The following is a 21809-nucleotide window of genomic DNA, read 5'->3' on the forward strand; positions in this document are numbered from 1 at the left end:
CAGATTTTTTCTGAAATTGTGACCCCCGGGGCTTAGGGATTTTTTCAAAAAAATATTTTTCTGCCAGTTAAGTTGTTGAGGTCTGATTTCTTGTCCTGTGATAAAAAGACTTCTGTTACGATCGCCAAACCTTTCAGGGGAGCATTTGCAACCGTTTGGAACCATTTTTGAGTGAATTGCCGAAAGTCAGATTTTTTCTGAAATTGTGACCCCGGGGCTTAGGGTTTTTTTCAAAAAAATCTTCTTCCGCCGGTTAAGTTGTATTGGTCTGATTTCTTGTCCTGTGATAAAAAGCCTCTGTTTCGATCGCCAAACCTTTCAGGGGAGCATTTGCATCTGTTGGGCACCATTTTTGAGTGAATTGCCGAAAGTTAGATTTTTTCAGAAATTGTGTCCCCAGGGCTTAGGGATTTTTTCAAAAAACTCTTCTTCCGCCGGTTAGGTTGTTGAGGTCTCATTTCTTGTCCTATGCTAAAAAGCCTTCTCTTTCGACCGCCAAACCTTTCAGGGGAGCATTTGCAACCGTTGGGCACCATTTTGGAGTGAATTGTCGAAAGTCAGATTTTTTGATGAAATTGTGACCCCGGGGCTTAGGGATATTTTCAAAAAAATATTTTTCCGCCAGTTAAGTTGTCGAGGTCTGATTTCTTGTCCTGTGATAAAAAGACTTCTGTTTCGGCCGCCAAACCTTTCAGGGGAGCATTTGCAACCGTTTGGCACCATTTTTGAGTGAATTGCCGAAAGTCAGATTTTTTGATGAAATTGTGACCCCGGGGCTTAGGGATTTTTTCAAAAAAATCTTTTCCTGCCGGTTAAGGATTTCCTGTCCTGTGATAAAAACCCTTCTGTTTTGACCACCAAACTTTTAAGGGGAGCATTTGCAACCATTTGACACCATTTTTGAGTGAATTGCCAAAAGTCAGATTTTTTGATGAAATTGTGACCTCGGGGCTTAGGGATTTTTTCAAAAAAATGTTTTTCTGCCAGTTAAGTTGTCGAGAGCTGATTTCTTTTCCTGTGATAAAAGGCCTTCTGTTTCGACCGCCAAACCTTTCAGGGGAGCATTTGCAACCGTTTGGCACCATTTTTGACTGAATTGCCGAAAGTCAGATTTTTGATGAAATTGTGACCTTGGGGCTTAGGGGTTTTTTTCAAAAAAATCTTCTTCAGACGGTTAAGTTGTTGAGGTCTGATTTCTTATCCTGTGCTAAAAAGCCGTTTCTTTCGACCGCCAAACCATCAGGGGAGCATTTGCAACCGTTTGGAACCATTTTTGAGTGATTGACGAAAGTCAGATTTTTTCTGAAATTGTGACCCCGGGGCTTAGGGGTTTTTTCAAAAAAATCTTCTTCCGCCGGTTAAGTTGTATTGGTCTGATTTCTTGTCCTGTGATAAAAAGCCTCTGTTTCGATCGCCAAACCTTTCAGGGGAGCATTTGCATCTGTTGGGCACCATTTTTGAGTGAATTGCCGAAAGTTAGATTTTTTCAGAAATTGTGTCCCCAGGGCTTAGGGATTTTTTCAAAAAACTCTTCTTCCGCCGGTTAAGTTGTTGAGGTCTCATTTCTTGTCCTATGCTAAAAAGCCTTCTCTTTCGATCGCCAAACCTTTCAGGGGAGCATTTGCAACCGTTTGGATCCATTTTTGAGTCAATTGCCGAAAGTCAGATTTTTTCTGAAATTGTGACCCCGGGGCTTAGGGAGTTTTTCAAAAAAATATTTTTCCGCCGGTTAAGTTGTCGAGGTCTGATTTCTTGTCCTGTCATAAAAAGCCTTCTCTTTCGATCGCCAAACCTTTCAGGGGAGCATTTGCAACCGTTTGGATCCATTTTTGAGTCAATTGCCGAAAGTCAGATTTTTTGATGAAATTGTGACCCCGGGGCTTAGGGATTTTTTCAAAAAAATCTTTTCCTGCCGGTTAAGGATTTCCTGTCCTGTGATAAAAAGCCTTCTGTTTTGACCACCAAAGTTTTAAGGGGAGCATTTGCAACCGTTGGGCACCATTTTTGAGTGAATTGCCGAAAGTCAGATTTTTTTATGAAATTGTGACCCCGGGGCTTAGGGATTTTTCAAAAAAATGTTTTTCTGCCAGTTAAGTTGTCGAGGGCTGATTTCTTTTCCTGTGATAAAAAGCCTTCTGTTTCGACCGCCAAACCTTTCAGGGGAGCATTTACAACCGTTTGGCACCATTTTTGAGTGAATTGCCGAAAGACAGATTTTTGCTGAAATTGTGACCCCGGGGCTTAGGGATTTTTTCAAAAAAATCTTTTTCTGTTGGTTAGGTTGTCGAGGACTGATTTCTTGTCCTGTGATAAAAAGCCTTCTTTTTCGAGTGTCAAACCTTTCAGGGGAGCATTGGCAACCGTTGGGCACCATTTTTGAGTGAATTGCCGAAAGTTAGATATTTTCTGAAATTGTGATCCCGGGGCTTAGGGATTTTTTCAAAAATATCTTCTTCTGCCGGTTAAGTTATCAAGGTCTCATTTCTTCTCCTGTGATAAAAAGCCTTCTGTTTCGACCGCCAAACCTTTCAGGGGAGCATTTGCAACCGTTTGGCACCATTTTTGAGTGAATTGCCGAAAGTCAGATTTTTTGATGAAATTGTGACCCCGAGGCTTAGGGATTTTTTCAAAAAAATCTTTTCCTGCAGGTTAAGGATTTCCTGTCCTGTGATAAAAATCCTTCTGTTTTGACCACCAAACTTTTAAGGGGAGCATTTGCAACCATTTGGCACCATTTTTGAGTGAATTGCTGAAAGTCAGATTTTTTGATGAAATTGTGACCCCGGGGCTAAGGGATTTTTTCAAAAAAAATTTTTTCTGCCAGTTAAGTTGTCGGGGCTGATTTCTTCTCCTGTGATAAAAAGCCTTCTCTTTCGACCGCCAAACCATCAGGGGAGCATTTGCAACTGTTGGGCACCATTTTTGAGTGAATTGCCGAAAGTTAGATTTTTTTAGAAATTGTGACCCCGGGGCTTAGGGATTTTTTCAAAAAAATCTTCTTCCGTCGGTTAAGTTGTGGAGGTCTGATTTCTTGTCCTTTGCTAAAAAGCCGTCTCTTTCGACCGCCAAACCATCAGGGGACCATTTGCAACGGTTTGGATCCATTTTTGAGTCAATTGCTGAAAGTCAGATTTTTTCTGAAATTGTGACCCCGGGGCTTAGGGATTTTTTCAAAAAAATATTTTTCCGCCGGTTAAGTTGTTGAGGTCTGATTTCTTGTCCTGTGATAAAAAGCCTTATTTTTCGACCGCCAAACCTTTCAGGGGAGCATTTGCAACCGTTTGGAACCATTTTTGAGTGAATTGCCGAAAGTCAGATATTTTCTGAAATTGTGACCCCGGGGCTTAGGGATTTTTTCAAAAAAATATTTTTCTGCCGGTTAAGTTGTCGAGGTCTGATTTCTTGTCCTGTGATAAAAAGCCTTCTTTTTCGACCACCAAACCTTTCAGGGGAGCATTTGCATCTGTTGGGCACCATTTTTGAGTGAATTGCCGAAAGTTAGATTTTTTCAGAAATTGTGACCCCGGGGCTTAGGGATTTTTTCAAAAAAATATTTTCCTGCCGGTTAAGTTGTTGAGGTCTGATTTCTTGTCCTGTGATAAAAAGCCTTATTTTTCGACCGCCAAACCTTTCAGGTGAGCATTTGCAACCGTTTGGAACCATTTTTGAGTGAATTGCCGAAAGTCAGATTTTTTCTGAAATTGTGATCCCGGGGCTTAGGGTTTTATTCAAAAATATCTTCTTCTGCCGGTTAAGTTATCAAGGTCTCATTTCTTCTCCTGTGATAAAAAGCCTTCTGTTTCGACCGCCAAACCTTTCAGGGGAGCATTTGCAACCCTTTGGCACCATTTTTGAGTGAATTGCCGAAAGTCAGATTTTTTGATGAAATTGTGACCGCGAGGCTTAGGGATTTTTTCAAAAAAATCTTTTCCTGCAGGTTAAGGATTTCCTGTCCTGTGATAAAAATCCTTCTGTTTTGACCACCAAACTTTTAAGGGGAGCATTTGCAACCATTTGGCACCATTTTTGAGTGAATTGCTGAAAGTCAGATTTTTTGATGAAATTGTGACCCCGGGGCTAAGGGATTTTTTCAAAAAAAAAAATTTCTGCCAGTTAAGTTGTCGGGGCTGATTTCTTCTCCTGTGATAAAAAGCCTCTGTTTCGATCGCCAAACCTTTCAGGGTAGCATTGGCAACCGTTTGGAACCATTTTTGAGTGAATTGCCGAAAGTCAGATTTTTTCTGAAATTGTGATCCCGGGGCTTAGGGTTTTATTCAAAAATATCTTCTTCTGCCAGTTAAGTTGTTGAGGTCTGATTTCTTGTCCTGTGATAAAAAGCTTTCTTTTTCGACCGCCAAACCTTTCAGGGGAGCATTTGCAACCGTTTGGATCCATTTTTGAGTCAATCGCCGAAAGTCAGATTTTTGATGAAATTGTGCCCCTGGGGCTTAGGGTTTTTTTTCAAAAAAATCTTCTTCCGCCGGTTCAGTTGTGGAGGTCTGATTTCTTGTCCTGTGATAAAAAACCTCTGTTTCGATCGCCAAACCTTTCAGGGTAGCATTGGCAACCGTTGGGCACCATTTTTGAGTGAATTGCCGAAAGTCAGATTTTTTCTGAAATTGTGACCCCCGGGGCTTAGGGATTTTTTCAAAAAAATATTTTTCTGCCAGTTAAGTTGTTGAGGTCTGATTTCTTGTCCTGTGATAAAAAGACTTCTGTTACGATCGCCAAACCTTTCAGGGGAGCATTTGCAACCGTTTGGAACCATTTTTGAGTCAATTGCCGAAAGTCAGTTTCTTTCTGAAATTGTGACCCCGGGGCTTAGGGATTTTTTCAAAAAACTCTTCTTCCGCCGGTTAGGTTGTTGAGGTCTCATTTCTTGTCCTATGCTAAAAAGCCTTCTCTTTCGATCGCCAAACCTTTCAGGGGAGCATTTGGAACCGTTTGGATCCATTTTTGAGTCAATTGCCGAAAGTCAGATTTTTTCTGAAATTGTGAACCCGGGTCTTAGGGATTTTTTCAAAAAAATATTTTTCCGCCAGTTAAGTTGTTGAGGTCTGATTTCTTGTCCTGTGATAAAAAGCCTTCTTTTTCGATCGCCAAACCTTTCAGGGGAGCATTTGCAACCGTTTGGATCCATTTTTGAGTCAATTGCCGAACGTCAGATTTTTTTAGAAATTGTGACCCCGGGGCTTAGGGATTTTTTCAAAAAAATATTTTTACGCCAGTTAAGTTGTCAAGGTCTGATTTCTTGTCCTGTGATAAAAAGACTTCTGTTACGATCGCCAAACCTTTCAGGGGAGCATTTGCAACCGTTTGGAACCATTTTTGAGTCAATTGCCGAAAGTCAGATTTTGTCTGAAATTGTGACCCCGGGGCTTAGGGATTTTTTCAAAAAAATATTTTTCCGCCGGTTAAGTTGTTGAGGTCTGATTTCTTGTCCTGTGATTAAAAGCCTTCTTTTTCGACCGGCAAACCTTTCAGGGGAGCATTTGCAACCGTTGGGCACCATTTTGGAGTGAATTGCCGAAAGTTAGATATTTTCTGAAATTGTGATCCTGGGGCTTAGGGATTTTTTCAAAAAAATATTTTTCCGCCAGTTAAGTTGTCGAGGTCTGATTTCTTGTCCTGTGATAAAAAGACTTCTGTTACGATCGCCAAACCTTTCAGGGGAGCATTTGCAACCATTTGGAACCATTTTTGAGTCAATTGCCGAAAGTCAGATTTTTTTCTGAAATTGTGACCCCAGGGCTTAGGGATTTTTTCAAAAAAATGTTCTTCCGCCAGTTAAGTTGTGGAGGTCTGATTTCTTCTCCTGTGATAAAAAGCCTTCTTTTTCGAACGCCAAACCTTTCAGGGGAGCATTTGCAACTGTTGGGCACCATTTTTGAGTGAATTGCCGAAAGTCAGATTTTTGATGAAATTGTGCCCCTGGGGCTTAGGGTTTTTTTTCAAAAAAATCTTCTTCCGCCAGTTCAGTTGTGGAGGTCTGATTTCTTGTCCTGTGATAAAAAACCTCTGTTTCGATCGCCAAACCTTTCAGGGTAGCATTGGCAACCGTTGGGCACCATTTTTGAGTGAATTGCCGAAAGTCAGATTTTTTCTGAAATTGTGACCCCCGGGGCTTAGGGATTTTTTCAAAAAAATATTTTTCTGCCAGTTAAGTTGTTGAGGTCTGATTTCTTGTCCTGTGATAAAAAGACTTCTGTTACGATCGCCAAACCTTTCAGGGGAGCATTTGCAACCGTTTGGAACCATTTTTGAGTGAATTGCCGAAAGTCAGATTTTTTCTGAAATTGTGACCCCGGGGCTTAGGGTTTTTTTCAAAAAAATCTTCTTCCGCCGGTTAAGTTGTATTGGTCTGATTTCTTGTCCTGTGATAAAAAGCCTCTGTTTCGATCGCCAAACCTTTCAGGGGAGCATTTGCATCTGTTGGGCACCATTTTTGAGTGAATTGCCGAAAGTTAGATTTTTTCAGAAATTGTGTCCCCAGGGCTTAGGGATTTTTTCAAAAAACTCTTCTTCCGCCGGTTAGGTTGTTGAGGTCTCATTTCTTGTCCTATGCTAAAAAGCCTTCTCTTTCGACCGCCAAACCTTTCAGGGGAGCATTTGCAACCGTTGGGCACCATTTTGGAGTGAATTGTCGAAAGTCAGATTTTTTGATGAAATTGTGACGCCGGGGCTTAGGGATATTTTCAAAAAAATATTTTTCCGCCAGTTAAGTTGTCGAGGTCTGATTTCTTGTCCTGTGATAAAAAGACTTCTGTTTCGGCCGCCAAACCTTTCAGGGGAGCATTTGCAACCGTTTGGCACCATTTTTGAGTGAATTGCCGAAAGTCAGATTTTTTGATGAAATTGTGACCCCGGGGCTTAGGGATTTTTTCAAAAAAATCTTTTCCTGCCGGTTAAGGATTTCCTGTCCTGTGATAAAAACCCTTCTGTTTTGACCACCAAACTTTTAAGGGGAGCATTTGCAACCATTTGACACCATTTTTGAGTGAATTGCCAAAAGTCAGATTTTTTGATGAAATTGTGACCTCGGGGCTTAGGGATTTTTTCAAAAAAATGTTTTTCTGCCAGTTAAGTTGTCGAGGGCTGATTTCTTTTCCTGTGATAAAAGGCCTTCTGTTTCGACCGCCAAACCTTTCAGGGGAGCATTTGCAACCGTTTGGCACCATTTTTGACTGAATTGCCGAAAGTCAGATTTTTGATGAAATTGTGACCTTGGGGCTTAGGGGTTTTTTTCAAAAAAATCTTCTTCAGACGGTTAAGTTGTTGAGGTCTGATTTCTTATCCTGTGCTAAAAAGCCTTTTCTTTCGACCGCCAAACCATCAGGGGAGCATTTGCAACCGTTTGGAACCATTTTTGAGTGATTGACGAAAGTCAGATTTTTTCTGAAATTGTGACCCCGGGGCTTAGGGGTTTTTTCAAAAAAATCTTCTTCCGCCGGTTAAGTTGTATTGGTCTGATTTCTTGTCCTGTGATAAAAAGCCTCTGTTTCGATCGCCAAACCTTTCAGGGGAGCATTTGCATCTGTTGGGCACCATTTTTGAGTGAATTGCCGAAAGTCAGATTTTTTTATGAAATTGTGACCCCGGGGCTTAGGGATTTTTTCAAAAAAATGTTTTTCTGCCAGTTAAGTTGTCGAGGGCTGATTTCTTTTCCTGTGATAAAAAGCCTTCTGTTTCGACCGCCAAACCTTTCAGGGGAGCATTTACAACCGTTTGGCACCATTTTTGAGTGAATTGCCGAAAGACAGATTTTTGCTGAAATTGTGACCCCGGGGCTTAGGGATTTTTTCAAAAAAATCTTTTTCTGTTGGTTAGGTTGTCGAGGACTGATTTCTTGTCCTGTGATAAAAAGCCTTCTTTTTCGAGTGTCAAACCTTTCAGGGGAGCATTGGCAACCGTTGGGCACCATTTTTGAGTGAATTGCCGAAAGTTAGATATTTTCTGAAATTGTGATCCCGGGGCTTAGGGATTTTTTCAAAAATATCTTCTTCTGCCGGTTAAGTTATCAAGGTCTCATTTCTTCTCCTGTGATAAAAAGCCTTCTGTTTCGACCGCCAAACCTTTCAGGGGAGCATTTGCAACCGTTTGGCACCATTTTTGAGTGAATTGCCGAAAGTCAGATTTTTTGATGAAATTGTGACCCCGAGGCTTAGGGATTTTTTCAAAAAAATCTTTTCCTGCAGGTTAAGGATTTCCTGTCCTGTGATAAAAATCCTTCTGTTTTGACCACCAAACTTTTAAGGGGAGCATTTGCAACCATTTGGCACCATTTTTGAGTGAATTGCTGAAAGTCAGATTTTTTGATGAAATTGTGACCCCGGGGCTAAGGGATTTTTTCAAAAAAAATTTTTTCTGCCAGTTAAGTTGTCGGGGCTGATTTCTTCTCCTGTGATAAAAAGCCTTCTCTTTCGACCGCCAAACCATCAGGGGAGCATTTGCAACTGTTGGGCACCATTTTTGAGTGAATTGCCGAAAGTTAGATTTTTTTAGAAATTGTGACCCCGGGGCTTAGGGATTTTTTCAAAAAAATCTTCTTCCGTCGGTTAAGTTGTGGAGGTCTGATTTCTTGTCCTTTGCTAAAAAGCCGTCTCTTTCGACCGCCAAACCATCAGGGGACCATTTGCAACGGTTTGGATCCATTTTTGAGTCAATTGCTGAAAGTCAGATTTTTTCTGAAATTGTGACCCCGGGGCTTAGGGATTTTTTCAAAAAAATATTTTTCCGCCGGTTAAGTTGTTGAGGTCTGATTTCTTGTCCTGTGATAAAAAGCCTTATTTTTCGACCGCCAAACCTTTCAGGGGAGCATTTGCAACCGTTTGGAACCATTTTTGAGTGAATTGCCGAAAGTCAGATATTTTCTGAAATTGTGACCCCGGGGCTTAGGGATTTTTTCAAAAAAATATTTTTCTGCCGGTTAAGTTGTCGAGGTCTGATTTCTTGTCCTGTGATAAAAAGCCTTCTTTTTCGACCACCAAACCTTTCAGGGGAGCATTTGCATCTGTTGGGCACCATTTTTGAGTGAATTGCCGAAAGTTAGATTTTTTCAGAAATTGTGACCCCGGGGCTTAGGGATTTTTTCAAAAAAATATTTTCCTGCCGGTTAAGTTGTTGAGGTCTGATTTCTTGTCCTGTGATAAAAAGCCTTATTTTTCGACCGCCAAACCTTTCAGGTGAGCATTTGCAACCGTTTGGAACCATTTTTGAGTGAATTGCCGAAAGTCAGATTTTTTCTGAAATTGTGATCCCGGGGCTTAGGGTTTTATTCAAAAATATCTTCTTCTGCCGGTTAAGTTATCAAGGTCTCATTTCTTCTCCTGTGATAAAAAGCCTTCTGTTTCGACCGCCAAACCTTTCAGGGGAGCATTTGCAACCCTTTGGCACCATTTTTGAGTGAATTGCCGAAAGTCAGATTTTTTGATGAAATTGTGACCGCGAGGCTTAGGGATTTTTTCAAAAAAATCTTTTCCTGCAGGTTAAGGATTTCCTGTCCTGTGATAAAAATCCTTCTGTTTTGACCACCAAACTTTTAAGGGGAGCATTTGCAACCATTTGGCACCATTTTTGAGTGAATTGCTGAAAGTCAGATTTTTTGATGAAATTGTGACCCCGGGGCTAAGGGATTTTTTCAAAAAAAAAAATTTCTGCCAGTTAAGTTGTCGGGGCTGATTTCTTCTCCTGTGATAAAAAGCCTCTGTTTCGATCGCCAAACCTTTCAGGGTAGCATTGGCAACCGTTTGGAACCATTTTTGAGTGAATTGCCGAAAGTCAGATTTTTTCTGAAATTGTGATCCCGGGGCTTAGGGTTTTATTCAAAAATATCTTCTTCTGCCAGTTAAGTTGTTGAGGTCTGATTTCTTGTCCTGTGATAAAAAGCTTTCTTTTTCGACCGCCAAACCTTTCAGGGGAGCATTTGCAACCGTTTGGATCCATTTTTGAGTCAATCGCCGAAAGTCAGATTTTTGATGAAATTGTGCCCCTGGGGCTTAGGGTTTTTTTTCAAAAAAATCTTCTTCCGCCGGTTCAGTTGTGGAGGTCTGATTTCTTGTCCTGTGATAAAAAACCTCTGTTTCGATCGCCAAACCTTTCAGGGTAGCATTGGCAACCGTTGGGCACCATTTTTGAGTGAATTGCCGAAAGTCAGATTTTTTCTGAAATTGTGACCCCCGGGGCTTAGGGATTTTTTCAAAAAAATATTTTTCTGCCAGTTAAGTTGTTGAGGTCTGATTTCTTGTCCTGTGATAAAAAGACTTCTGTTACGATCGCCAAACCTTTCAGGGGAGCATTTGCAACCGTTTGGAACCATTTTTGAGTCAATTGCCGAAAGTCAGTTTCTTTCTGAAATTGTGACCCCGGGGCTTAGGGATTTTTTCAAAAAACTCTTCTTCCGCCGGTTAGGTTGTTGAGGTCTCATTTCTTGTCCTATGCTAAAAAGCCTTCTCTTTCGATCGCCAAACCTTTCAGGGGAGCATTTGGAACCGTTTGGATCCATTTTTGAGTCAATTGCCGAAAGTCAGATTTTTTCTGAAATTGTGAACCCGGGGCTTAGGGATTTTTTCAAAAAAATATTTTTCCGCCAGTTAAGTTGTTGAGGTCTGATTTCTTGTCCTGTGATAAAAAGCCTTCTTTTTCGATCGCCAAACCTTTCAGGGGAGCATTTGCAACCGTTTGGATCCATTTTTGAGTCAATTGCCGAACGTCAGATTTTTTTAGAAATTGTGACCCCGGGGCTTAGGGATTTTTTCAAAAAAATATTTTTACGCCAGTTAAGTTGTCAAGGTCTGATTTCTTGTCCTGTGATAAAAAGACTTCTGTTACGATCGCCAAACCTTTCAGGGGAGCATTTGCAACCGTTTGGAACCATTTTTGAGTCAATTGCCGAAAGTCAGATTTTGTCTGAAATTGTGACCCCGGGGCTTAGGGCTTTTTTCAAAAAAATCTTCTTCCGCCGGTTAAGTTGTATTGGTCTGATTTCTTGTCCTATGCTAAAAAGCCTTCTCTTTCGATCGCCAAACCTTTCAGGGGAGCATTTGCAACCGTTTGGATCCATTTTTGAGTCAATTGCCGAAAGTCAGATTTTTTCTGAAATTGTGACCCCGGGGCTTAGGGATTTTTTCAAAAAAATATTTTTCCGCCGGTTAAGTTGTTGAGGTCTGATTTCTTGTCCTGTGATTAAAAGCCTTCTTTTTCGACCGGCAAACCTTTCAGGGGAGCATTTGCAACCGTTGGGCACCATTTTGGAGTGAATTGCCGAAAGTTAGATATTTTCTGAAATTGTGATCCTGGGGCTTAGGGATTTTTTCAAAAAAATATTTTTCCGCCAGTTAAGTTGTCGAGGTCTGATTTCTTGTCCTGTGATAAAAAGACTTCTGTTACGATCGCCAAACCTTTCAGGGGAGCATTTGCAACCGTTTGGAACCATTTTTGAGTCAATTGCCGAAAGTCAGATTTTTTTCTGAAATTGTGACCCCAGGGCTTAGGGATTTTTTCAAAAAAATGTTCTTCCGCCAGTTAAGTTGTGGAGGTCTGATTTCTTCTCCTGTGATAAAAAGCCTTCTTTTTCGAACGCCAAACCTTTCAGGGGAGCATTTGCAACTGTTGGGCACCATTTTTGAGTGAATTGCCGAAAGTCAGATTTTTGATGAAATTGTGCCCCTGGGGCTTAGGGTTTTTTTTCAAAAAAATCTTCTTCCGCCAGTTCAGTTGTGGAGGTCTGATTTCTTGTCCTGTGATAAAAAACCTCTGTTTCGATCGCCAAACCTTTCAGGGTAGCATTGGCAACCGTTGGGCACCATTTTTGAGTGAATTGCCGAAAGTCAGATTTTTTCTGAAATTGTGACCCCCGGGGATTAGGGATTTTTTCAAAAAAATATTTTTCTGCCAGTTAAGTTGTTGAGGTCTGATTTCTTGTCCTGTGATAAAAAGACTTCTGTTACGATCGCCAAACCTTTCAGGGGAGCATTTGCAACCGTTTGGAACCATTTTTGAGTGAATTGCCGAAAGTCAGATTTTTTCTGAAATTGTGACCCCGGGGCTTAGGGTTTTTTTCAAAAAAATCTTCTTCCGCCGGTTAAGTTGTATTGGTCTGATTTCTTGTCCTGTGATAAAAAGCCTCTGTTTCGATCGCCAAACCTTTCAGGGGAGCATTTGCATCTGTTGGGCACCATTTTTGAGTGAATTGCCGAAAGTTAGATTTTTTCAGAAATTGTGTCCCTAGGGCTTAGGGATTTTTTCAAAAAACTCTTCTTCCGCCGGTTAGGTTGTTGAGGTCTCATTTCTTGTCCTATGCTAAAAAGCCTTCTCTTTCGACCGCCAAACCTTTCAGGGGAGCATTTGCAACCGTTGGGCACCATTTTGGAGTGAATTGTCGAAAGTCAGATTTTTTGATGAAATTGTGACCCCGGGGCTTAGGGATATTTTCAAAAAAATATTTTTCCGCCAGTTAAGTTGTCGAGGTCTGATTTCTTGTCCTGTGATAAAAAGACTTCTGTTTCGGCCGCCACACCTTTCAGGGGAGCATTTGCAACCGTTTGGCACCATTTTTGAGTGAATTGCCGAAAGTCAGATTTTTTGATGAAATTGTGACCCCGGGGCTTAGGGATTTTTTCAAAAAAATCTTTTCCTGCCGGTTAAGGATTTCCTGTCCTGTGATAAAAACCCTTCTGTTTTGACCACCAAACTTTTAAGGGGAGCATTTGCAACCATTTGACACCATTTTTGAGTGAATTGCCAAAAGTCAGATTTTTTGATGAAATTGTGACCTCGGGGCTTAAGGATTTTTTCAAAAAAATGTTTTTCTGCCAGTTAAGTTGTCGAGGGCTGATTTCTTTTCCTGTGATAAAAGGCCTTCTGTTTCGACCGCCAAACCTTTCAGGGGAGCATTTGCAACCGTTTGGCACCATTTTTGACTGAATTGCCGAAAGTCAGATTTTTGATGAAATTGTGACCTTGGGGCTTAGGGTTTTTTTTCAAAAAAATCTTCTTCAGACGGTTAAGTTGTTGAGGTCTGATTTCTTATCCTGTGCTAAAAAGCCTTTTCTTTCGACCGCCAAACCATCAGGGGAGCATTTGCAACCGTTTGGAACCATTTTTGAGTGATTGACGAAAGTCAGATTTTTTCTGAAATTGTGACCCCGGGGCTTAGGGGTTTTTTCAAAAAAATCTTCTTCCGCCGGTTAAGTTGTATTGGTCTGATTTCTTGTCCTGTGATAAAAAGCCTCTGTTTCGATCGCCAAACCTTTCAGGGGAGCATTTGCATCTGTTGGGCACCATTTTTGAGTGAATTGCCGAAAGTTAGATATTTTCAGAAATTGTGTCCCCAGGGCTTAGGGATTTTTTCAAAAAACTCTTCTTCCGCCGGTTAAGTTGTTGAGGTCTCATTTCTTGTCCTATGCTAAAAAGCCTTCTCTTTCGATCGCCAAACCTTTCAGGGGAGCATTTGCAACCGTTTGGATCCATTTTTGAGTCAATTGCCGAAAGTCAGATTTTTTCTGAAATTGTGACCCCGGGGCTTAGGGAGTTTTTCAAAAAAATATTTTTCCGCCGGTTAAGTTGTCGAGGTCTGATTTCTTGTCCTGTCATAAAAAGCCTTCTCTTTCGATCGCCAAACCTTTCAGGGGAGCATTTGCAACCGTTTGGATCCATTTTTGAGTCAATTGCCGAAAGTCAGATTTTTTGATGAAATTGTGACCCCGGGGCTTAGGGATTTTTTCAAAAAAATCTTTTCCTGCCGGTTAAGGATTTCCTGTCCTGTGATAAAAAGCCTTCTGTTTTGACCACCAAAGTTTTAAGGGGAGCATTTACAACCGTTTGGCACCATTTTTGAGTGAATTGCCGAAAGACAGATTTTTGCTGAAATTGTGACCCCGGGGCTTAGGGATTTTTTCAAAAAAATCTTTTTCTGTTGGTTAGGTTGTCGAGGACTGATTTCTTGTCCTGTGATAAAAAGCCTTCTTTTTCGAGTGTCAAACCTTTCAGGGGAGCATTGGCAACCGTTGGGCACCATTTTTGAGTGAATTGCCGAAAGTTAGATATTTTCTGAAATTGTGATCCCGGGGCTTAGGGATTTTTTCAAAAATATCTTCTTCTGCCGGTTAAGTTATCAAGGTCTCATTTCTTCTCCTGTGATAAAAAGCCTTCTGTTTCGACCGCCAAACCTTTCAGGGGAGCATTTGCAACCGTTTGGCACCATTTTTGAGTGAATTGCCGAAAGTCAGATTTTTTGATGAAATTGTGACCCCGAGGCTTAGGGATTTTTTCAAAAAAATCTTTTCCTGCAGGTTAAGGATTTCCTGTCCTGTGATTAAAAGCCTTCTGTTTTGACCACCAAACTTTTAAGGGGAGCATTTGCAACCATTTGGCACCATTTTTGAGTGAATTGCTGAAAGTCAGATTTTTTGATGAAATTGTGACCCCGGGGCTAAGGGATTTTTTCAAAAAAAATTTTTTCTGCCAGTTAAGTTGTCGGGGCTGATTTCTTCTCCTGTGATAAAAAGCCTTCTCTTTCGACCGCCAAACCATCAGGGGAGCATTTGCAACTGTTGGGCACCATTTTTGAGTGAATTGCCGAAAGTTAGATTTTTTTAGAAATTGTGACCCCGGGGCTTAGGGATTTTTTCAAAAAAATCTTCTTCCGTCGGTTAAGTTGTGGAGGTCTGATTTCTTGTCTTTTGCTAAAAAGCCGTCTCTTTCGACCGCCAAACCATCAGGGGACCATTTGCAACGGTTTGGATCCATTTTTGAGTCAATTGCTGAAAGTCAGATTTTTTCTGAAATTGTGACCCCGGGGCTTAGGGATTTTTTCAAAAAAATATTTTACCGCCGGTTAAGTTGTTGAGGTCTGATTTCTTGTCCTGTGATAAAAAGCCTTATTTTTCGACCGCCAAACCTTTCAGGGGAGCATTTGCAACCGTTTGGAACCATTTTTGAGTGAATTGCCGAAAGTCAGATATTTTCTGAAATTGTGACCCCGGGGCTTAGGGATTTTTTCAAAAAAATATTTTTCTGCCGGTTAAGTTGTCGAGGTCTGATTTCTTGTCCTGTGATAAAAAGCCTTCTTTTTCGACCACCAAACCTTTCAGGGGAGCATTTGCATCTGTTGGGCACCATTTTTGAGTGAATTGCCGAAAGTTAGATTTTTTCTGAAATTGTGATCCCGGGGCTTAGGGTTTTATTCAAAAATATCTTCTTCTGCCGGTTAAGTTATCAAGGTCTTATTTCTTCTCCTGTGATAAAAAGCCTTCTGTTTCGACCGCCAAACCTTTCAGGGGAGCATTTGCAACCGTTTGGCACCATTTTTGAGTGAATTGCCGAAAGTCAGATTTTCTGATGAAATTGTGACCGCGAGGCTTAGGGATTTTTTCAAAAAAATCTTTTCCTGCAGGTTAAGGATTTCCTGTCCTGTGATAAAAATCCTTCTGTTTTGACCACCAAACTTTTAAGGGGAGCATTTGCAACCATTTGGCACCATTTTTGAGTGAATTGCTGAAAGTCAGATTTTTTGATGAAATTGTGACCCCGGGGCTAAGGGATTTTTTCAAAAAAAAAAATTTCTGCCAGTTAAGTTGTCGGGGCTGATTTCTTCTCCTGTGATAAAAAGCCTTCTCTTTCGACCGCCAAACCATCAGGGGAGCATTTGCAACTGTTGGGCACCATTTTTGAGTGAATTGCCGAAAGTTAGATTTTTTTAGAAATTGTGACCCCGGGGCTTAGGGATTTTTTCAAAAAAATCTTCTTCCGTCGGTTAAGTTGTGGAGGTCTGATTTCTTGTCCTGTGATAAAAAGCCTTCTCTTTCGATCGCCAAACCTTTTAGGGGAGCATTTGCAACCGTTGGGCACCATTTTGGAGTGAATTGCCGAAAGTAAGATATTTTCTGAAATTGTGATCCTGGGGCTTAGGGATTTTTTCAAAAAAATATTTTTCCGCCAGTTAAGTTGTCGAGGTCTGATTTCTTGTCCTGTGATAAAAAGACTTCTGTTACGATCGCCAAACCTTTCAGGGGAGCATTTGCAACCGTTTGGAACCATTTTTGAGTGAATTGCCGAAAGTCAGAATTTTTCTGAAATTGTGACCCCGGGGCTTAGGGATTTTTTCAAAAAAATATTTTTCCGCCGGTTAAGTTGTTGAGGTCTGATTTCTTGTCCTGTGATAAAAAGCTTTCTTTTTCGACCGCCAAACCTTTCAGGGGAGCATTTGCAACCGTTTGGATCCATTTTTGAGTCAATTGCCGAAAGTCAGATTTTTTCTGAAATTGTGACCCCGGGGCTTAGGGATTTTTTCAAAAAAATATTTTTCTGCCAGTTAAGTTGTTGAGGTCTGATTTCTTCTCCTGTGATAAAAAGCCTTCTCTTTCGATCGCCAAACCTTTCAGGGGAGCATTTGCAACCGTTTGGAACCATTTTTGAGTCAATTGCCGAAAGTCAGTTTCTTTCTGAAATTGTGACCCCGGGGCTTAGGGATTTTTTCAAAAAACTCTTCTTCCGCCGGTTAGGTTGTTGAGGTCTCATTTCTTGTCCTATGCTAAAAAGCCTTCTCTTTCGATCGCCAAACCTTTCAGGGGAGCATTTGGAACCGTTTGGATCCATTTTTGAGTCAATTGCCGAAAGTCAGATTTTTTCTGAAATTGTGAACCCGGGGCTTAGGGATTTTTTCAAAAAAATATTTTTCCGCCATTTAAGTTGTTGAGGTCTGATTTCTTGTCCTGTGATAAAAAGCCTTCTTTTTCGATCGCCAAACCTTTCAGGGGAGCATTTGCAACCGTTTGGATCCATTTTTGAGTCAATTGCCGAACGTCAGATTTTTTTAGAAATTGTGACCCCGGGGCTTAGGGATTTTTTCAAAAAAATATTTTTACGCCAGTTAAGTTGTCAAGGTCTGATTTCTTGTCCTGTGATAAAAAGACTTCTGTTACGATCGCCAAACCTTTCAGGGGAGCATTTGCAACCGTTTGGAACCATTTTTGAGTCAATTGCCGAAAGTCAGATTTTGTCTGAAATTGTGACCCCGGGGCTTAGGGTTTTTTTCAAAAAAATCGTCTTCCGCCGGTTAAGTTGTATTGGTCTGATTTCTTGTCCTATGCTAAAAAGCCTTCTCATTCGATCGCCAAACCTTTCAGGGGAGCATTTGCAACCGTTTGGATCCATTTTTGAGTCAATTGCCGAAAGTCAGATTTTTTCTGAAATTGTGACCCCGGGGCTTAGGGATTTTTTCAAAAAAATATTTTTCCGCCGGTTAAGTTGTTGAGGTCTGATTTCTTGTCCTGTGATTAAAAGCCTTCTTTTTCGACCGGCAAACCTTTCAGGGGAGCATTTGCAACCGTTGGGCACCATTTTGGAGTTAATTGCCGAAAGTTAGATATTTTCTGAAATTGTGATCCTGGGGCTTAGGGATTTTTTCAAAAAAATATTTTTCCGCCGGTTAAGTTGTTGAGGTCTGATTTCTTGTCCTGTGATAAAAAGCCTTATTTTTCGACCGCCAAACCTTTCAGGGGAGCATTTGCAACCGTTTGGAACCATTTTTGAGTGAATTGCCGAAAGTCAGATTTTTTCTGAAATTGTGACCCCGGGGCTTAGGGATTTTTTCAAAAAAATATTTTTCTGCCGGTTAAGTTGTCGAGGTCTGATTTCTTGTCCTGTGATAAAAAGCCTTCTTTTTCGACCACCAAACCTTTCAGGGGAGCATTTGCATCTGTTGGGCACCATTTTTGAGTGAATTGCCGAAAGTTAGATTTTTTCAGAAATTGTGACCCCGGGGCTTAGGGATTTTTTCAAAAAAATATTTTCCTGCCGGTTAAGTTGTTGAGGTCTGATTTCTTGTCCTGTGATAAAAAGCCTTATTTTTCGACCGCCAAACCTTTCAGGTGAGCATTTGCAACCGTTTGGAACCATTTTTGAGTGAATTGCCGAAAGTCAGATTTTTTCTGAAATTGTGATCCCGGGGCTTAGGGTTTTATTCAAAAATATCTTCTTCTGCCGGTTAAGTTATCAAGGTCTGATTTCTTCTCCTGTGATAAAAAGCCTTCTGTTTCGACCGCCAAACCTTTCAGGGGAGCATTTGCAACCGTTTGGCACCATTTTTGAGTGAATTGCCGAAAGTCAGATTTTTTGATGAAATTGTGACCGCGAGGCTTAGGGATTTTTTCAAAAAAATCTTTTCCTGCAGGTTAAGGATTTCCTGTCCTGTGATAAAAATCCTTCTGTTTTGACCACCAAACTTTTAAGGGGAGCATTTGCAACCATTTGGCACCATTTTTGAGTGAATTGCTGAAAGTCAGATTTTTTGATGAAATTGTGACCCCGGGGCTAAGGGATTTTTTCAAAAAAAAAAATTTCTGCCAGTTAAGTTGTCGGGGCTGATTTCTTCTCCTGTGATAATAAGCCTTCTCTTTCGACCGCCAAACCATCAGGGGAGCATTTGCAACTGTTGGGCACCATTTTTGAGTGAATTGCCGAAAGTTAGATTTTTTTAAAAATTGTGACCCCGGGGCTTAGGGATTTTTTCAAAAAAATCTTCTTCCGTCGGTTAAGTTGTGGAGGTCTGATTTCTTGTCCTGTGATAAAAAGCCTTCTCTTTCGATCGCCAAACCTTTCAGGGGAGCATTTGCAACCGTTGGGCACCATTTTGGAGTGAATTGCCGAAAGTTAGATATTTTCTGAAATTGTGATCCTGGGGCTTAGGGATTTTTTCAAAAAAATATTTTTCCGCCAGTTAAGTTGTCGAGGTCTGATTTCTTGTCCTGTGATAAAAAGACTTCTGTTACGATCGCCAAACCTTTCAGGGGAGCATTTGCAACCGTTTGGAACCATTTTTGAGTGAATTGCCGAAAGTCAGAATTTTTCTGAAATTGTGACCCCAGGGCTTCGGGATTTTTTCAAAAAAATGTTCTTTCGCCAGTTAAGTTGTGGAGGTCTGATTTCTTCTCCTGTGATAAAAAGCCTTCTTTTTCGAACGCCAAACCTTTCAGGGGAGCATTTGCAACTGTTGGGCACCATTTTTGAGTGAATTGCCGAAAGTCAGATTTTTGATGAAATTGTGCCCCTGGGGCTTAGGGTTTTTTTTCAAAAAAATCTTCTTCCGCCGGTTCAGTTGTGGAGGTCTGATTTCTTGTCCTGTGATAAAAAACCTCTGTTTCGATCGCCAAACCTTTCAGGGTAGCATTAGCAACCGTTGGGCACCATTTTTGAGTGAATTGCCGAAAGTCAGATTTTTTCTGAAATTGTGACCCCCGGGGCTTAGGGATTTTTTCAAAAAAATATTTTTCTGCCAGTTAAGTTGTTGAGGTCTGATTTCTTGTCCTGTGATACAAAGCCTTCTCTTTCGACCGCCAAACCATCAGGGGAGCATTTGCAACCGTTTGGAACCATTTTTGAGTGATTGACGAAAGTCAGATTTTTTCTGAAATTGTGACCCCGGGGCTTAGGGTTTTTTTCAAAAAAATCTTCTTCCGCCGGTTAAGTTGTATTGGTCTGATTTCTTGTCCTGTGATAAAAAGCCTCTGTTTCGATCGCCAAACCTTTCAGGGGAGCATTTGCATCTGTTGGGCACCATTTTTGAGTGAATTGCCGAAAGTTAGATTTTTTCAGAAATTGTGTCCCCAGGGCTTAGGGATTTTTTCAAAAAAATATTTTTCCGCCGGTTAAGTTGTTGAGGTCTCATTTCTTGTCCTATGCTAAAAAGCCTTCTCTTTCGATCGCCAAACCTTTCAGGGGAGCATTTGCAACCGTTTGGATCCATTTTTGAGTCAATTGTTGAAAGTCAGATTTTTTCTGAAATTGTGACCCCGGGGCTGAGGGAGTTTTTCAAAAAAATATTTTTCCGCCAGTTAAGTTGTCGAGGTCTGATTTCTTGTCCTGTGATAAAAAGCCTTCTCTTTCGATCGCCAAACCTTTCAGGGGAGCATTTGCAACCGTTTGGATCCATTTTTGAGTCAATTGCCGAAAGTCAGATTTTTTGATGAAATTGTGACCCCGGGGCTTAGGGATTTTTTCAAAAAAATCTTTTCCTGCCGGTTAAGGATTTCCTGTCCTGTGATAAAAAGCCTTCTGTTTTGACCACCAAAGTTTTAAGGGGAGCATTTGCAACCGTTGGGCACCATTTTTGAGTAAATTGCCGAAAGTCAGATTTTTTTATGAAATTGTGACCCCGGGGCTTAGGGATTTTTTCAAAAAAATGTTTTTCTGCCAGTTAAGTTGTCGAGGGCTGATTTCTTTTCCTGTGATAAAAAGCCTTCTGTTTCGACCGCCAAACCTTTCAGGGGAGCATTTGCAACCGTTTGGCACCATTTTTGAGTGAATTGCCGAAAGACAGATTTTTGCTGAAATTGTGACCCCGGGGCTTAGGGATTTTTTCAAAAAAATCTTTTTCTGTTGGTTAGGTTGTCGAGGACTGATTTCTTGTCCTGTGATAAAAAGCCTTCTTTTTCGAGTGTCAAACCTTTCAGGGGAGCATTGGCAACCGTTGGGCACCATTTTTGAGTGAATTGCCGAAAGTTAGATATTTTCTGAAATTGTGATCCCGGGGCTTAGGGATTTTTTCAAAAATATCTTCTTCTGCCGGTTAAGTTATCAAGGTCTGATTTCTTCTCCTGTGATAAAAAGCCTTCTGTTTCGACCGCCAAACCTTTCAGAGGAGCATTTGCAACCGTTTAGCACCATTTTTGAGTGAATTGCCGAAAGTCAGATTTTTTGATGAAATTGTGACCCCGAGGCTTAGGGATTTTTTCAAAAAAAATCTTTTCCTGCAGGTTAAGGATTTCCTGTCCTGTGATAAAAATCCTTCTGTTTTGACCACCAAACTTTTAAGGGGAGCATTTGCAACCATTTGGCACCATTTTTGAGTGAATTGCTGAAAGTCAGATTTTTTGATGAAATTGTGACCCCGGGGCTAAGGGATTTTTTTTAAAAAAAAAAATTTCTGCCAGTTAAGTTGTCGGGGCTGATTTCTTATCCTTTGCTAAAAAGCCGTCTCTTTCGACCGCCAAACCATCAGGGCACCATTTGCAACGGTTTGGATCCATTTTTGAGTCAATTGCTGAAAGTCAGATTTTTTCTGAAATTGTGACCCCGGGGCTTAGGGATTTTTTCAAAAAAATATTTTTCCGCCGGTTAAGTTGTGGAGGTCTGATTTCTTGTCCTGTGATAAAAAGCCTTATTTTTCGACCGCCAAACGTTTCAGGGGAGCATTTGCAACCGTTTGGAACCATTTTTGAGTGAATTGCCGAAAGTCAGATTTTTTCTGAAATTGTGACCCCGGGGCTTAGGGATTTTTTCAAAAAAATATTTTTCTGCCGGTTAAGTTGTCGAGGTCTGATTTCTTGTCCTGTGATAAAAAGCCTTCTTTTTCGACCACCAAACCTTTCAGGGGAGCATTTGCATCTGTTGGGCACCATTTTTGAGTGAATTGCCGAAAATTAGATTTTTTCAGAAATTGTGACCCCGGGGCTTAGGGATTTTTTCAAAAAAATATTTTCCTGCCGGTTAAGTTGTTGAGGTCTGATTTCTTGTCCTGTGATAAAAAGCCTTATTTTTCGACCGCCAAACCGTTCAGGTGAGCATTTGCAACCGTTTGGAACCATTTTTGAGTGAATTGCCGAAAGTCAGATTTTTTCTGAAATTGTGACCCCGGGGCTTAGGGATTTTTTCAAAAATTATTTTTCTGCCGGTTAAGTTGTCGAGGTCTGATTTCTTGTCCTGTGATAAAAAGCCTTCTTTTTCGACCACCAAATCTTTCAGGGGAGCATTTGCAACCGTTTGGATCAATTTTTGAGTCAATTGCCGAAAGTCAGATTTTTGATGAAATTGTG

The 21809-nt window shown here is 40.8% G+C and overlaps 1 protein-coding gene across 2 annotated transcripts in view; it reads left to right on the plus strand.

Moving 5' to 3' along the window:
- The window catches only part of LDLRAD2 (low density lipoprotein receptor class A domain containing 2), a 790445-nt gene that overhangs the window by 694727 nt on the left and 73909 nt on the right, over nucleotides 1-21809 (plus strand). The gene's annotated exons all lie outside the window — the stretch shown is intronic.

The sequence above is a fragment of the Podarcis cretensis genome (assembly GCF_951804945.1).
Source record: "Podarcis cretensis genome assembly, chromosome: 8".
Lineage (NCBI taxonomy): Eukaryota > Metazoa > Chordata > Lepidosauria > Squamata > Lacertidae > Podarcis > Podarcis cretensis.